Source organism: Schistocerca piceifrons, chromosome 5 (assembly GCF_021461385.2).
Source record: "Schistocerca piceifrons isolate TAMUIC-IGC-003096 chromosome 5, iqSchPice1.1, whole genome shotgun sequence".
NCBI lineage: Eukaryota > Metazoa > Arthropoda > Insecta > Orthoptera > Acrididae > Schistocerca > Schistocerca piceifrons.
In genome coordinates this window covers 382666909-382683234 of record NC_060142.1, presented here as the reverse complement: position 1 = coordinate 382683234, position 16326 = coordinate 382666909, and positions in this window count along the sequence as shown.

The window sequence follows — 16326 nt, the reverse complement described above, 5'->3', positions numbered from 1 at the left end:
CAAATGCCCGACTCCCTAAGCATATCATAAAGAAGTGTATACTACATTTAAATCCAAGAATTGCCTTTCAGAAAGCATGGGTAAGATATACACCGTCTCAGAAAAAGTACCCACATACGTTTTAGCGGACATTAATGTAGGGTGTCCCCACTCTTCGCCTTTATGACGGGTCGAGTTCTGCTGGCGACACTTTCAGTGAGGTGTCTGAATGTCTGTGGAGGAACAACAGCCCATTCTTCCTCAAGAGCCCAAATTAGAGAGATAGTGATGATGAACGCTAGGGTCTGGAGAGCAGTTGACATTCTAACTCATCCCAGAGGTGTTCCATTGGGTTCCGCTCGGGACTCTGGGCAGGTCAATCAATTTCAGGAATGTTATTCTCCTGAAACCATTGCTTCACAGATGCTGCTTTGTGGCAGGATGAATTGTGGTGCCGCTAGAATCAATCTCTCAGAATTGTTCCTCTACAGTGCAAAGTAAAAAATGCTGTAGAATGTGGTCGAGAAACATGTGCCTAATGAGGTGCTGCTCGGTCATTGTACTCCATTCTTTTTAAATTCCTACGCACAATCATTGTGCTAGCTGGACAACTGGTAGCACTTTGGAACTCACGGCAGGTTCCTTTCGCTGATTTCGCACGATTTTTACCACCATCCTGTCCGTCATTAACTGAGGCCTGCCTGCCTGGTGGGCAACTTTAGAAGAATTGAAATGTCCCTGACGGCTGAATTAATCAGGTGACATCCAATAACTAGTCCACATCTGAAGTCACTCAGCTTTGATGACCGATCCATTCTGTCACTGCTTCTCTACTGAACACACAATACTGCCTGCCACATTTTATGTTCTCGGGTCCGCCTCAAGTGGCATCTAGTGGTCAGCTTCGAATATCATAGGAGTGGCGGGATACATTCGATCAGACAGAGTAATTCGCATTTCTGGATCGTCACTCAGCACATGCAAAAACGAAGTTCTCATCGACATTCGAATCGTTTTAAAGCTAATACAGCTCTTTTTGTGCTTTTGCGCTTCAGTTGATTTCTATGGATGAGCCGTGGTTCCATCATGATGTTGTTGGTGTGGTCTTCAATCCGAAGACTGGTTTGATGCAACTTTCCATGCTATTCTATCCTGTGCAAGCCTTTTCATTTCCAAATAAAGACTTCCGGCATAAGAAGTCAGCCTCATTCTGCCAACGGCCTTGTCAAAGAGGGCGGAGAAGCGGATAGAGGTTCAGGGCACTCTCTTGTCCTAGGGGCGGGAAATTGCCCCTAAAGGCGGAAGAATCAGCAATGATCAACGACATGAGGATGCAGAAGACAATGGAAACCACTGCATTAAAGACAGATAACGTGTATCCACAGGACATGTGGCCTGTAATTGAAGAAGTGTCATGATGATCTCTCCATTGGCAAAAGATTCCGAAATAGTCCCCCATTCGGATCTCCGGGAGGGGACTGCCAAGGGGGAGGTTACCATGAGAAAAAGATTGAATAATCTACGAAAGGATAAGGTTCTACGAGTCGGGGCGTGGAATGTCAGAAGCTTGAACGTGGTAGGGAAACTAGAAAATCTGAAAAGGGAAAGGCTCAATCTAGATATAGTAGGGGTCAGTGAAGTGAAGTGGAAGGAAGACAAGGATTTCTGGTCAGATGAGTATCGGGTAATATCAACAGCAGCAGAAAATGGTATAACAGGTGTAGGATTCGTTATGAATAGGAAGGTAGGGCAGAGGGTGTGTTACTGTGAACAGTTCAGTGACCGGGTTGTTCTAATCAGAATCGACAGCAGACCAACACCGACAACGATAGTTCAGGTATACATGCCGACGTCGCAAGCTGAAGATGAACAGATAGAGAAAGTGTATGAGGATATTGAAAGGGTAACGCAGTATGTAAAGGGGGACGAAAATCTAATAGTCATGGGCGACTGGAATGCAGTTGTAGGGGAAGGAGTAGAAGAAAAGGTTACAGGAGAATATGGGCTTGGGACAAGGAATGAAAGAGGAGAAAGACTAATTGAGTTCTGTAACAAGTTTCAGCTAGTAATAGCGAATACCCTGTTCAAGAATCACAAGAGGAGGAGGTATACTTGGAAAAGGCCGGGAGATACGGGAAGATTTCTATTAGATTACATCATGGTCAGACAGAGATTCCGAAATCAGATACTGGACTGTAAGGCGTACCCAGGAGCAGATATAGACTCAGATCACAATATAGTAGTGATGAAGAGTAGGCTGAAGTTCAAGACATTAGTCAGGAAGAATCAATACGCAAAGAAGTGGGATACGGAAGCACTAAGGAATGACGAGATACGTTTGAAGTTCTCTAACGCTATAGATACAGCAATAAGGAATAGCGCAGTAGGCAGTACAGTTGAAGAGGAATGGACATCTCTAAAAAGGGTCATCACAGAAGTTGGGAAGGAAAACATAGGTACAAAGAAGGTAGCTGCGAAGAAACCATGGGTAACAGAAGAAATACTTCAGTTGATTGATGAAAGGAGGAAGTACAAACATGTTTCGGGAAAATCAGGAATACAGAAATACAAGTCGCTGGGGAATGAAATAAATAGGAAGTGCAGGGAAGCTAAGACGAAATGGCTGCAGGAAAAATGTGAAGACATCGAAAAAGATATGATTGTCGGAAGGACAGACTCAGCATACAGGAAAGTCAAAACAATCTTTGGTGACATTAAAAGCAACGGTGGTAACATTAAGAGTGCAACGGGAATTCCACTGTTAAATGCAGAGGAGAGAGCAGATAGGTGGAAAGAATACATTGAAAGCCTCTATGAGGGTGAAGATTTGTCTGATGTGATAGAAGAAGAAACAGGAGTCGATTTAGAAGAGATAGGGGATCCAGTATTACAATCGGAATTTAAAAGAGCTTTGGAGGACTTACGGTCAAATAAGGCAGAAGGAATTGATAATATTCCATCAGAATTTCTAAAATAATTGGGGGAAGTGGTAACAAAACGACTATTCACCTTGGTCTGTAGAATATATGAGTCTGGCGATATACCATCTGACTTTCGGAAAAGCATCATCCACACAATTCCGAAGACGGTAAGAGCTGTCAAGTGCGAGAATTATCGCACAATCAGCTTAACAGCTCATGCATCGAAGCTGCTTACAAGAATAATATACAGAAGAATGGAAAAGAAAATTGAGAATGCGCTAGGTGACGATCAGTTTGGCTTTAGGAAAAGTAAAGGGACGAGAGAGGCAATTCTGACGTTACGGCTAATAATGGAAGCAAGGCTAAAGAAAAATCAAGACACTTTCATAGGATTTGTCTACCTGGAAAAAGCGTTCGACTATATAAAATGGTGCAACCTGTTCGAGATTCTGAAAAAAGTAGGGGTAAGCTATAGGGAGAGATGGGTCATATACAATATGTACAACAACCAAGAGGGAATAATAAGAGTGGACGGTCAAGAACGAAGTGCTCTTATTACGAAGGGTGTAAGACAAGGCTGTAGCCTTTCGCCCCTACTCTTCAATCTGTACATCGAGGAAGCAATGATGGAAATAAAAGAAAGGTTCAGGAGTGAAATTAAAATACAAGGTGAAAGGATATCAATGATACGATTCGCTGATGACATTGCTTTCCTGAGTGAAAGTGAAGAAGAATTAAATGATCTGCTGAACGGAATGAACAGTCTAATGAGTACACAGTATGGTTTGAGAGTAAATCGGAGAAAGACGAAGGTAATGAGAAGTAGTAGAAATGAGAACAGCGAGAAACTTAACATCAGGATTGATGGTCACGAAGTCAATGAATTTAAGGAAATCTGCTACCTAGGCAGTAAAATAACCAATGACGGACGGAGCAAGGAGGACATCAAAAGCAGACTCGCTATGCAAAAAAGACATTTCTGGCCAAGAGAAGTCTACTAATATCAAATACCGGCCTTAATTTGAGGAAGACATTTCTGAGGATGTACGTCTGGAGTACAGCATTGTATGGTAGTGAAACATGGACTGTGGGAAAACCGGAAGAGAAGAGAATCGAAGCATTTGAGATGGGTGCTATAGACGAATGTTGAAAATTAGGTGGACTGATAAGGTAAGGAATGAGGAGATTCTACGCAGAATCAGAGAGGAAAGGAATATGTGGAAAACACTGATAAGGAGAAGGGATAGGATGATAGGACATCTGCTAAGACATGAGGGAATGACTTCCATGGTACTAGAGGGAGCTGTAGAGGTCAAAAACTGTAGAGGAAGACAGATATTAGAATACGCCAAGCAAATAATTGAGGACGTAGGTTGCAAGTGCTACTCTGAGATGAAGAGGTTAGCACACTCTCTCTATGATTTTTAGCCCCCACATTCCCTCCAGTACTAGTTGGTCATCCTTTGATGTCTCAGAATGTGTCCTATCAACCAATCGTTTCTTCTAGTCAGGTTGTTCCGCAAATTTCTTTTCTCCGCAATTCTATTCAGTACCACCTCATTAGTTACGTGATATACACAACATATCTTCTACATTATTCTGTTGCACCACATTTCAAAAGCGTCTATTCCCTTCTTTTCTAAGTTCTTTATCGTCCGTATTCCACTTTCATACACGGCTACATTCCATACAAATATTCTCATAAAAGACTTCCGAAACTTAAATATACACTCAATGTTAACGAATTTACTTTCTTCAGAAAGGCTTTTCTTATCACTGCCAGTCAATATTTTATATCCTTTCTACTGTGTGCTCTGTCAAATTCTTCTCGCAGTATCATAACTCCCATCTCATCTTAATCTACGTCCTCACCCATTTGCGTAACATTGCCCTCAAGTACGTCTCCGTCTTATAGACCCTCTATATACTCCTTCACCTTTCAGCTTTCCCTTCTTTGCTTAGGACTGGTTTTCCATCTGAGCTGTTGATATTCATACAGGTGGTTCTCTTTTTTTCCAAATGCCTAATTTTCCTGTAGGCAGTATCTACCTTCCCCCTAGTCATATATGCTTCTAAATCCTAACATTTATCCTCTAGTCACTCCTGTTTAGCCATTTTGCACTTCCTCTCAGTCTCATTTCTTAGACGCTTGTTCTCCCTTTCGCCTGCTTCATTTACTGCATTTCTATACATTTTTTTCTTTCATCAGTAAAATTTCTACGAGGCCTGCCTTCACCATTCCATTTCTCAACGATACCCATTCGTATTTACTGTATTCCTTTCCCCTCTTCACGTCAATTGTTCTCTAATGCTCTCTCTGAAACTCTCAATAACCTCTGGTTCTTTCAATTTATCCAGGTCCCATTTCCTTAATTTCTTATCTTTTTTACAGTTCCTTCAGTTTTATTGTTTTTTGCATTTTTTCAGTTTTAATATACAGTTCATAACCAACGTGGTCAGAGTCCGCATCTGTCCCTGGAAATATCTTACAATTTAAAATCTGGTTCCGAAATCTCTGTCTTACCATTATATAATCAATCTGAAATCTTCCGGTGTCTCTAGATCTCTTCCACGTAAACAACCTTGTTTTACGATTCTTAAACCAAATGATACAAATGACTAAATTATGCTCTGTGCACACTTCTACCAGGCGGCTTCTTCTTTCATTCCTTTCCCCTATTCAATATTCACCTACTATTTTCCTTCTCTTCCTCTTCCTACTATCGAATTCCAGTCCGCTATCAGTATTAAATTTTCGCCTCCCTTAAGTACATGAATAATTTCTTTTATCTCATGATACATTTCCTCAATCTCCTCCTCATCTGAGGAGCTAGTTGGCATAAACGTGCCCCTGAGTCGTCAGTACACTCGGCGCCTTCCATGAAGTGACTAACACCTCTAGTTGCCGCTGTCCACTATCAGTGTTGTTTTCCCCACCGAAGATATGCAGTTACATGTGCCGTTGTGAGCAATGGCTTTCTACGAGATATCCGACTCCAAATGTCCACTGTATGCTGTTCCTTTCACAATATTATTTCGAAAACTGATTAAGATGGACTTGGATTCATTGACATCCGCAATTCCGGTCAGTTTTGAAAGCAGCTGTCACAGACTCTTCTCCAGTAGCTGTAGATTAACATTTGGAACACTATTCCTTACGCAGGATGAACGACCTAAAATGTGAACAGCAGATATTTCGAAATGGACAATGCTACTGAAGCGCGGCTTTCGCAGAATGAATTGTTTATCCGGAGTTCGTTCTTAGCCAATAAACAGATTGTAATAAGACTTAGAAAATGTATCTTTTATGCAAACATACACTTTTTTAAATGGAACGACGTTTACTGACATTAATAGACTAAAAGTAGGGTAAATTAGAATGTCAGTGGTGTTTTTTGCAGGATTCTAGTGCGAGTCGTTTACGAGATATCGAATTTTAAAAAATGTCCACACCGACACTTGTTTGTGACGTTCATACTGCGTGCGATGTTGTTATGTTTGCTTACAGTGTGCTCGTGTGTTCCTTGAGTGTATTAAGACTTGCTAGTCTACATCTGCATCTACATTTATACTCCGCAAGCCACCCAACGGTATGTGGCGGAGGGCACTTTACGTGCCACTGTCATTACCTTCCTTTCCTGTTCCAGTCGCGTATGGTTCGCGGGAAGAACGACTGCCGGAAAGCCACCGTGCGCGCTCGAATCTCTCTAATTTTACATTCGTCATCTCCTCGGGAGGTATAAGTAGGGGAAGCAGTATATTCGATACCTTATCCAGAAACGCACCCTCTCGAAACCTGGACAGCAAGCTCTTCTTTGGATCTTCTCTATCTCCTCCGTCAACCCGACCTGGTACAGATCCCACACTGATGAGCAATACTCAAGTACAGGTCGAACGAGTGTTTTGTAAGCCACATCCCTTGTTGATGGACTATATCTTCTAAGGACTCTTCCAATGAATCTCAACCTGGTACCCGCTTTACCAACATTTAATTTTATATGATCATTCCACTTCAAATCGTTCCGCACGCATACTCTAAGATATTTTACAGAAGTAACTGCTACCAGTGTTTGTTCCGCTATCGTATAATCATACAATAAAGAATCCTTCTTTCTATGTACTCACAATACATTACATTTGTCTATGTTAAGGGTCAGTTGCCACTCCCTGCACCAAGTGCCTATCCGCTGCAGATCTTCCTGCATTTCGTTACAATTTTCTAATGCTGCAACTTCTCTGTATACTACAGCATCATCCGCGAAAAGCCGCATAGAACTTCCGACACAATCTACTAGGTCATTTATATATATTGTGAACAGCAGTGGTCGCATAACACTCCCCTGTGGCACGCCAGAGGTTACTTTAACGTCTGTAGACGTCTCTCCATTGAGAACAACATGCTGTGTTCTGTTTGCTAAAAATTCTTCAATCCAGCGACACAGGTGGTCTGATATTCCTAGGCTCTTACTTTGTTTATCAGGCGAGAGTGCGGTACTGTACCGAACGCCTTCCGGAAGTCAAGGAAAATGACATCTACCTGGGCGCCTGTATCTAATATTGTCTGGGTCTCATGAACAAGTAAAGCGAGATGGGTCTCACACGATCGCTGTTTCCGGAATCCATGTTGATTCCTACAGAGTAGATCCTGGGTTTCCAGATACCACATGATACGCGAGCAAAAAACATGTTCTAAAATTCGACAACAGATCGAGTCAGTTAGTGTATGACAATCCAAGCAGTAAATCAGATGAGCTGACCATGGGATTTACCAATGAAGAAGAATCCGACATGCTCATGTCGTATGGAGAATGGAGGAAGAACGCAGTTCATTCTTGTACGGCGTATGCGGCAAGATATCCCAATAGATGCCAACTATCTCAGCAATTATTTATCACCTTCAGCCAGTTACGTCAAAGTGGTAGCGTACCACCTAGACGACGTAACAGGAAGAAGCAAGTGACGACAGAAGATGGGGGAAATTAATGTTCTTGCTGCTGTTACTGTTGCGCGCAATCGCACGAGGAAGTGACATGATTCAGACAAGTGTCCTACACGTTGTCCATGGACCAATTTCCATGCGTTTAACACATTTCTCCACCAAGAGCTGCATGGAGACGATTATGAGAATAGTGTACAACGGCGTTAAGGCAGGATACTCCAGATGTATCGTGTATCTTGTTTATTGATGAAACCACATTTACCAATGGTGGTCAGGTAAAACGGCGAAACATGGACTATTGGCCTGTTGATAATCCCCGTTGGCTTCGTCAAGTGGAACGTCAGCGTTCATGGAGTGTAAAAGTGTGTTGTGGGGTAGTGAGCCATGAGCTCATAGGCCAGATATTCATAGTCGGAACGTTGAACGTACACATATATCGGAGCCTCCTAACAGGCCATTTTCCTCGGATGCTAGGAGATGTTCTTCTGCAGACTAGGAGGAACTATGGTACCAAAACGATGGCTGTCCAGCCCGTAATGCACGAAGTTCGACAGCATGTTTTCACGGATTGTTTCCAGATAGTTGTATTGGACGAAGAGGACCTGTACTTTTGCTGGCCCACTCCCCAGATTTGACGCCCGTAGACTTTTGCTTGTGTTTAAAGCGGAAAGACACTGTCTACCAGGACATACCAAGTACATCCGGTTATATGTAACGACGTAATATTGCAGACTGCTCGGACATCTCTGCTGAAATTCTAGCACGCTTGCAGCAGTCGTTTCATACCAGACTGGAAGCGTATATTGCCGCTTTCGGTGGATCATTTTGAACTTAACCTTTGATGGTCAGTTGTCTCGTTTCTGGTCAGAATCTAAAGAAATGTCGACATTGGAACTTCACTGGAACTTTTCAAAATACGATAACTCGTAAACTACCCGCGCTAGAATCCTGCAACAAACACCACTGACATTCTAATTTATCCTACTTTCAGTCTATGAATGTCAATAAACACTGTTCCATTTTAAAAAAGTGTATGTTTACAAAAAAATACATTTTCTAAGTATTATTACAATCTGTTAACTGGCTAAAATTACGAGCCCTTGCCTATCAATCCATTCTGTGAAAACCACAGGTAAATAGCACTTTCCATTTCAGCAGTATTTGCAGTGCAAGTTTTAGGTGATCCACCCTGTATACAATTTGGACCGAACGCGTTGATACACCAACAAATCGGCTACTTCATTAACAAAAAAATGGTTCAATTGGCTCTGAGCACTATGGGACTTAACTTCTGAGGTCATCAGTCCCCTAGAACTTAGAACTACTTAAACCTAACTAACCTAAGTACATCACACACATCCATGCCCGTGGCAGGATTCGAACCTGCGACCGTAGCGGTCGCGCGGTTCCAGACTGTAGTGCCTAGAACCGCTCGTCCACCCCGGACGGCACTTTATTAACAGCGTGATCATGAACCCATTCAGATATGAGAGTTCCTTTGCGCCGTTCCGTCACGAATCCACGTCAGGCCATCTTACTATGTCGACTCCATACTTGTTCCCTACATCAGATTCACGATAATGGTTGTGATGTGGAAGGTGTCAACAGAACAGACACAGAACACTTAAATGTAACTAAATAAAACACATAGAAATGATATTTATATGACCGCGTGCTGGCCGTTTAAAGGCTGCTTTTATTTTTTAACGACTAATTACCTCTACTCAAGAATTTCTCTATGTTACAGAAAGACTTTGTGGTGTAGAAGAAGTTGTTAAGGGTAGAGCTCTTTAAACTACGTTTAAAAATCTTTCTACTGTATCTCGGAAGTTTTATTTCCGTGAGTAAATTGTCACAGAGTTTTACAGCTGCACATTTTATCCCTTTCTGTGGCGAAGTTAGATTCATTAAAGAGTAATACAGAACTTTTTTTCTTCTAGTAAACTTAGATGCATTGCTGTCAACGAATTTCATCAGCCAATAAATGTCAGTATTCCAAGCTGCTGAAAGAGATACCTGCAAGCTGCACATGTGTGAAGCCTGCAGATAATTCTGATTACTTTCTTTTGTGCAATGAATACTTTTTGCCCAAGCGAGGAGTTGCTTCAGAGTATAGTCCCTTAAGACGATGATGCAACGAATGTTGGCTTACCGATTTCTACATCCCCAAATTTCGCCATTATTCCTATGGCAAAAGTTGCCGAACCTAAACCTGTTAGCATTACTACTATATGTTGTTTTCAGTTTAAGTTTTCGTCAACACCCATACACCGGCAGTTTTCTGCCCTGTTTATTATTTCATGTTGGCATGCTGGGCTATTGGAAGTTGATATATTTTCGACAGGAGAAAATATGATGAATCGCGTTTTTTTTTCAACGTTTGCGCACAATCATTCACTAACTTTCACAGTAATGTCGTTTACTATTTTCTCTGTTGATGTCTTGTCTTCTCGGCTTCTTCGTAATAATGCTTGTATTATCTGCAAACAGGACCAGTTCAGCCCCCTGATTCAAACAGAATGACAGATTATTCAAATAAAGCAGGAATGTTATTGGGCTAATAATCGAGTCTCGTGGGACGCACATCGTAATTTTTCCCGACACAGATGATGTGGTGTCCCTCTTTGTATATTCGATCAGCATAAGGTAATTGTCTGCAATGTCCTTCTTAAATAAGAACTAAACCAGGCATTCGCTAAACAATGTATTCAATAAAAATGTAGCTTCCCCAATGCAATATTATGATTGACACTATCAAATGCCTTCGATAAGCCACCGAAGATCCCAGCTGGAGGTATTTCATCATTGAGAGACTTCATAATGCTCTCAGTAAATGTATAAATAGATGGATTAGTAGAATCTCCCATTTAAAATAACTGTGGGAGACTAAGTATCTCATTACTACACAGTTGATGTACATTATCTTCTCAAACATTTTATAAAATTGTATAACAAATGACACTGTGCAATAGTTACGGTCATATTTATATCTGTAGACACCCCCAAACTACGGCATACCTATTTCAGTCAACCTGAGAAAACACAAAATTAATGAAGCATTGTATAAGTGTCTATGCACATTATATATGATAGGAGCACAACTTTTTAGCGTCTTATAGGAGATATTGTCCACACCGTATGAACTTTTACTATTTTGAGTCTTGATGAATTTCCTTATTTGAGAAAGCGATGTGAAATCAGTTTTTAATTCACCGAATGTCCTCTGCATTTCTCTTCTCAACTATTTGCACCAATTTTCTCACCTACTTCTAAAAAGTATTGTAGTTATTAAAAATAACTCTTGTACATGAACTTTATTTTATAATGTTCTCACTCTCTTTAACAGAAATAATGTCAATTCTTATGGCGTCTTTCCCTGTCTCTCTTTGAAAAAAATTTATATTGATTTTTTTTATCTGATGTCAATTTCTGACGAGAGCAAAATCCAGGATTTTATTTACTTTTCTCAATATATTACAGGACCATTTACAACAAGAAAGTGTTTTTGGGTCATTAATTGTTATGGCTATTTTAGACGAATCCTCCATATGTTGTGAAGAAACTCTGATATCTGTAGTGATCCATGGTTCCTTTCATGACTTGCCATTATTGTGTTTAATCGTCTTTTTAGCGAAACTATTTTAAGATGGATAAAGTTAGCACTATACTCACTTTTAAGCTTTCTTTAAAATCTTTAGTAGTTTAGGCATTATTCAGCCTCACCGTTTTCTTAGTTTTTCCGAACTGTACATGGAGCTAAGTTAGATAATGTGACCAACTGTCCATCGTGATCGGACATTCCGTTTACCACCAGAGAGGCATGTATCTCTTTTTTTCTGCGTGTTGGATGAATACATTACCTGTAAGAGTACTACTATCTTGAGTGACTGGGGTAGGGAAATTTGTGACTGATAACAAATTATAAGTGGCTAATAGCACCTCTGGATCACTTTCACTGTCAAATTGTTTCACTAAATTTACATTAAAATCACCAAAAATTAAAAGTCCCTTCCTTCCAACTGACAGAGAGTACAATAATCTATCAACTTTTTTATGAAAATTTCCCAATTACCCATTGGAGACTTGCATACTGCAACAACCACAAATGTTATATTTCCCAGTAATAACTCACAAGTACATGTTCCTGTATCCTGAACTACACAGAATTTTCTTATTTCTACAGTTTTTTATTTATATTGTTCTTTTTATGAACAACACAACTCCTCGTTAATCCGTCTGGATCTACATGAATATGCAGCTAACGTATAATCACTTGCTTTAAACACTTTTAGATGTCTTCATCACAATTTTACTATTCCAGTACGCCTTATGTGTTTATTATGTCATCATCAAAGGCTGATGCTTGGTTTCCAAATGGATACATAGTCTCTTGTCAACATTTCTTAACAAGCAAGTGCAAACTTACATTTTCTTTTGATAGTAATGACATAATATCAGAAAGCGAAAGACTTTTTGGAATAATAAAATTGTAGTCAAGACATCTCAAAGTGTTTAAGTGCATTCAATGGCCGCTTTGTCTCACAGTGCTTTTATGCAAATTGTAACTTACATTAAGATTTACTGTCTTCGTGGTGATATGGTGTTCAGACAGACAGATGACATCAATTTCTTTCCAACTACTAAGATCTTGAAAACAAATTAACAACTCATATATTTTATTTGTACCCCTCCTCTAATATTGTAATGACGCAAGTTGATTTCACTTTTTTCCGTGTCAGTTTAAAGCCATTTAATCCTTTCTGTCTGAATCTGATATAATGTCAGTGTTCCACCTTAGCCAAATAACGGCAGCGATTTGTCTCTGCGTACTGGTGGCCCACCTTATGGTTTCTTCTAATGGATCTGCTTAGTCCTCATTGTCCCTCCGATTCAAATGTTGACCATGAGATATGTATCGCCATCTTCCTATAGCAACTACTGGAACAGTGTCTGTATGAGATTTTGCATCATCTATCTACACAGAAGAGTTAACGCACGACTGATCATGGCACCACAAAAGCTCCACAAAACCCACAAATGTGTGCACAGTAACTGCTCCTATTTTGTACAGGGTACGCCTAATAATGAGTTTTTCGTTTTTAGCCAGGCTGTTTTTACTTCCCCCAAGTATGAATACCTGGTCTTCTTTGTTGAAATACTTATACATTTTCTGTTACCTGACAAATACTGTCACTTGATTTGTCAAAACTTTTGGCCTTGTACATTGCACCTAATTTCACTTCAGCTGTTGGCCTACAGCCTTCCACGATAGGTATCTAGCACCAGAACTCTTCTTTTCCTGCTCTGTGTTGCAGCTGACTTAACTCTAAGGTTGTTAGCATTGTCCTGCTGCATCCTACATTTTTCTACACATCTATGAGACTCTTCCTTCTGGTTGTAAGCGAGATCTGTTGATCAACTGAATTTCAAATTTGCTTGCAAAACAGTTCTCCCTTTGCTTTCAGTCTTTTCACAGTACCACTTTTCTTTTTTCCCTTCCGCTGTGGTAATTGAAATATTGCTTTTTCTAACTCTTCTTGAAGGAGACAAATCTTCACCTCCTTTTTCTCGATTTTCCTGTCTTTCTGGCATAACCTACGATTCCATGGCAGAGAGATCTACTTTCTGGGGCCTGACGATGGGCATAGCATGTTGATCTAGAGTGTGGCCATAGCAGCAAAGACATTTGTTTTTGACCTTCAGAACACAGTATTTCGCTGCCAAACAATGAATTGGTATCGTCGACCACGAATGAAAATGTATGCGAGACATTCACAATGCACAGAATGAACTTACCTTGCCTTCAGTGTTGAAGAGGATAAGAAATCAGTACACCAACGAATCCAGGGAACAGCCTATTATCTTTACTTATGCCGCTGTATATCGTGTGAATTACTGTGACTGGCACGAATGCTTTGCAGTGCACTGTCGCTTTATGTTGTTAATAAGAAGGAATACTCGAATATTATTTAACTGTATTAGAGATTTGTCTAATACACTCCTGGAAATGGAAAAAAGAACACATTGACACCGGTGTGTCAGACCCACCATACTTGCTCCGGACACTGCGAGAGGGCTGTACAAGCAATGATCACACGCACGGCACAGCGGACACACCAGGAACCGCGGTGTTGGCCGTCGAATGGCGCTAGCTGCGCAGCATTTGTGCACCGCCGCCGTCAGTGTCAGCCAGTTTGCCGTGGCATACGGAGCTCCATCGCAGTCTTTAACACTGGTAGCATGCCGCGACAGCGTGGACGTGAACCGTATGTTCAGTTGACGGACTTTGAGCGAGGGCGCATAGTGGGCATGCGGGAGGCCGGGTGGACGTACCGCCGAATTGCTCAACACGTGGGGCGTGAGGTCTCCACAGTACATCGATGTTGTCGCCAGTGGTCGGCGGAAGGTGCACGTGCCCGTCGACCTGGGACCGGACCGCAGCGACGCACGGATGCACGCCAAGACCGTAGGATCCTTCGCAGTGCCGTAGGGGACCGCACCGCCACTTCCCAGCAAATTAGGGACACTGTTGCTCCTGGGGTATCGGCGAGGACCATTCGCAACCGTCTCCATGAAGCTGGGCTACGGTCCCGCACACCGTTAGGCCGTCTTCCGCTCACGCCCCAACATCGTGCAGCCCGCCTCCAGTGGTGTCGCGACAGGCGTGAATGGAGGGACGAATGGAGACGTGTCGTCTTCAGCGATGAGAGTCGCTTCTGCCTTGGTGCCAATGATGGTCGTATGCGTGTTTGGCGCCGTGCAGGTGAGCGCCACAATCAGGACTGCATACGACCGAGGCACACAGGGCCAATACCCGGCATCATGGTGTGGGGAGCGATCTCCTACACTGGCCGTACACCACTGGTGATCGTCGAGGGGACACTGAATAGTGCACGGTACATCCAAACCGTCATCGAACCCATAGTTCTACCATTCCTAGACCGGCAAGGGAACTTGCTGTTCCAACAGGACAATGCACGTCCGCATGTATCCCGTGCCACCCAACGTGCTCTAGAAGGTGTAAGTCAACTACCCTGGCCAGCAAGATCTCCGGATCTGTCCCCCAATGAGCATGTTTGGGACTGGATGAAGCGTCGTCTCACGCGGTCTGCACGTCCAGCACGAACGCTGGTCCAACTGAGGCGCCAGGTGGAAATGGCATGGCAAGCCGTTCCACAGGACTACATCCAGCATCTCTACGGTCGTCTCCATGGGAGAATAGCAGCCTGCATTGCTGCGAAAGGTGGATATACACTGTACTATTGCCGACATTGTGCATGCTCTGTTGCCTGTGTCTATGTGTCTGTGGTTCTGTCAGTGTGATCATGTGATGTATCTGACCCCTGGAATGTGTCAATAAAGTTTCCCCTTCCTGGGACAATGAATTCACGGTGTTCTTATTTCAATTTCCAGGAGTGTATATCTAGAATATCTGTTATTTGAACACATCCAGTAGACGATCGTGAAAAGGATGTCATTTTACTCCCAGCGATTTCTTCCAGTTTCCTGAATACCTCCATAAGCCTGTGTTCAGCTGACAGACAACTTGCAAATTATTAGTGTACTTGACTCGAAATGGAAAGGATGGGAAAAGCACAAATGTCTTTAAACAAGAAACGACATTTTCACCTGAATTGATGGAGGTAAAAAAATGAAAAGCTAAATCAGAATCCATGAACGCGGATTTGAAACGTGTCCCTGACTAATAAAAGCCCATGGCGTTAGCCACTGTGCGAGCTACTTCGGTATTTTCGTCTGTGATCAACAGGTTCTTGAAGTCCTCCAAATATATCGAAAGTTTTCATTGGCTCTCTTTAATGCGGAAACTACCGAGCAAGTGAGCGCAGAGCATATACAAAATGGACCTGTATTCTAAACCATCTAGGTTTAGATTTCCCGAAATCACCTTACGTAAATGTGCGACGGTGCCTGAAGTAAGACGAAAAATTTATTCTGAAGCCCCTGTCCTCCAGAGTCAGAGTTTTGTGTTGAATGACTGGCACCTAGTAGGGGGGCTGACCTCCTATTTCAATTTCTTGCATTATACGTTGAAAAGTGGCTGTATCTTCTGCAAATTTAAGTTATCATAAACTGCGCGATGTTTACGTACGAATAATCGCTGCTGATATAAACACATCTCTGCCTTTCTGCCTAGATATGACGGACTATTGAACATCTGTATGCATATCTGCACTGCCTAAAAAATGTTGAAGCACCCGGAAGACATGATCCCATGTCAATGCAGCTTCGTATACGTACACACCATAAGTGGTTGTGTAAATGGTTTGAGCTGCATTTCTCTGTAACACTTAGAACAGTTACCAGAGTACATTGGTGCTGTCGTGTTTGCGTTTTTTAAATTTAAGAGGAACGTACGGCGGCAGATGTCGAGTGATTACTGTGAAGAACAAGGAGATATCGCATATTCCTCTGAGACAACGGTAACAGTACATGACAGAGTTTAAAAGTGATGTTATTGTGAGTCTC